A 2,785-nucleotide genomic window follows, 5' to 3' on the forward strand; every position below is an offset into this window, starting at 1 on the left:
CTGGTGCATACTGTCCCTTGGTGCATACTGCCCCCTGGTGCATACTGTCCCCTGGTGCATACTGTCCCCTGGTGCATACTGTTCCCTGGTGCATACTGTCCCCTGGTGCATACTGTCCCCTGGTGCATACTGTTCCCTACTGCATACTGTCCCCTGGTGCATACTGTCCCCTGGTGCATACTGTCCCCTGGTGCATACTGTCCCTTGGTGCATACTGCCCCCTGGTGCATACTGTCCCCTGGTGCATACTGTTCCCTACTGCATACTGTCCCCTGGTGCATACTGTCCCCTGGTGCATACTGCTACGTGGTGCATACTGCCCCCTGGTGCATACTTTCCCCTGGTGCATTCTGCCCCCTGGTATATACTGCCCCTGGTGCATACTGTCCCCTGGTGCATACTGTCCTCTGGTGCATACCACCCCCTGGTACAAACTGCACCTGTCATCTTTTTGCAGAGCCAGTGACAGTTCAGAAGGTCCCAGTGCCATTGTCTCAGCAGTGGGACACAGGACCTGGCGTTCATCTCCTCCCCATGAGGATGATGTGTGTTCCATGTGCTGTGCAAGCCTCAGAGATGAGCAGCAATCTGCTGCCGCTCTCCTCCAGGTTGGGGGGAGCTGGGCTTGGTCCCAACACTATCCCATTGGCTTCCAAGTCTCCCCTGCTTCAGCCCTGCCATATCCCAGTCCCTCCCTGGCTGTCTTCACGTGTGGGTGGCAGGCAGAAACTTCTGCATCCATTCTACAAGTTTTTGAGAGTCTGTTGTGCCGTGACCTACTCTACAGTGGGGCCCCCGGGTGAACCAGCTGGACCGCACCCCTGGCCTCTCGGACTTCACCAGGCCAAACCACACCACACTGGTTCCGTATTTACGGCAAATCCTGATCAGACAGTGTGAGTCTTCCTACTGTGCTCTTTTTTGAGATTGTATTGATGACTCCAATTCCTTGGTATTTCCCCACAAATTTTAGAATTAGCTTAAGTTTCTTTGTTTTTTTTTTTAAGTATGCTGAGATTTTGAATGGGATTGTGTTACATCCTTAGATCAATTCGGAGGGAATCAGCAAATCTTTCAATCCATAAACAGAGTCTTCTTTATTTAAATCTTTAACTTCTCTCAGCAATAAAGAAATCAGAATATATTGAGGGGAGATGAGAACCTGAATATTTTTATTACAGAAAATTTTTATAAACTTTAAGTTTTAAAAACTCGATTAAACTTTAATCAAAGCTCAAAGTAATCCAAGAGTTTAAACGCTAAGTAACTCAGGAAACTGTATTTTGTATAAACGTATACATGCACGGTGAGGGGGGGGGCACCTGGGTGGCTCAATCGGTTAAGCGTCTGCCTTCAGCTGATCCTGGGGTCCTGGGATCGAGCCCCACGTCGGGCTCCTTGCTTGGCGGGGAGCCTGCTTCTCCCTCTGTCTCTGCTGCTCCCCCTGCTTATGCTCTCTCTCTCTCTCAAATAAATAAAAATGTTTTAAAAAATAATAAAACATTGCACATAGTTCACAAGGCCAAAAATTGATCATTAAAACACTCTTCACTGCCAGCAAAAGACAGCGACTGCTCTCAGTGTCTTGGGTATCCTCGGAGGAAATGGGTATACATCCACCAACACACGGATTCCTTTTGGTTGCATGACAGAAATAAACCATATATTATTTGTAGAGGGTTGAGTAGTGGCCCCCAGAAAGACGTGTCCAAGTTCTAGTCCGTGGGACCTGTGGTTGTGACCTTATTTGGATATAGGGTCTTTGCAGATGTGACTGAGTGAAGGATCTCAAGATGAGATCCCCCTGGAATTAGGGTGGGCCTTAAATCCTATGACTGGTGTCTTTAATAAGGCTGAGGGGAGGGAGGTCTGAGACTCAAGGACGGAGAGGAAGGGACCCAGGGGAGAAGGCCCTGTGAAGATGGACGCAGAGAACGGGACGGTCCCTGTGCCGAGGGACGCCAGGAATGGCAGGCGTCCTCCTGCAGGAGCTGGAAGACGCAGGAAGGCTTCTCCCCTCGGGGCTCTGAAAGCAGCATCTCCTGCTGACACCGTGGCCCCCACAAGTGTAAGAAAAACAATTTCTGTTGTTTAAGCCCCCAAGTTTGTGATAATTTGTTATCGCAGCCCTGGGTAATGCAAACAATATCGTTCCACACTTAGGGGTTTTTTCCTCCCACATAAGAACACACTACCTTGGAGCTCTTGTGTGTCCATTCGACTAGGCTACCGTCCCCACTCGCTCAATCAAACATGAATGGAGGTGTTTCTTTGGAGGTATTTTACAGATGTGACTCACATTCACAATCAGTTGACTTGAGGTCAAGGAGACTGTCCTGGATAATCTGGGTGGGTCTGACCTAATCAGTTGAAAGACCTTAAGAACAGAGCTGAGGTTTCGGAGGAAGACAGCAGTCTGCCCATGGACAGCGGCTTCGGCCCCAGAGGTCCAGCCCACCCTTCCGGACAGCCTGCCCTGGGACTTCCAGCCTGTCCGGGAGGCCCCCCGCGATGGTGTAAGCCAACTCCTTGCAGGAAATCTCTTTATGTTTGGCATTTCTGGCAGCCTCTCTGGCCCTGGCCGAACACAGCATCTGGCAGAGAGCAGTCGCTCGCTAAATATTTGCTGTGTGAGGGGCGCCTGGGGGGCTCAGTCAGTTGAGCATCGGCCTTCAGCTCAGGTCCTGGGATCAAGTCCTGCATCCCCTGCTGGGCGGAGAGTCTGCTTCTCCCTCTCCCTCTGCCTCTCCCCCTGCTCGTGCTCTCTCTCTCTCTCTCTCTCTCT

Source organism: Phoca vitulina, unplaced genomic scaffold, assembly GCF_004348235.1.
Source record: "Phoca vitulina isolate PV1807 unplaced genomic scaffold, GSC_HSeal_1.0 scaffold41, whole genome shotgun sequence".
Taxonomy (NCBI): Eukaryota; Metazoa; Chordata; class Mammalia; order Carnivora; family Phocidae; genus Phoca; species Phoca vitulina.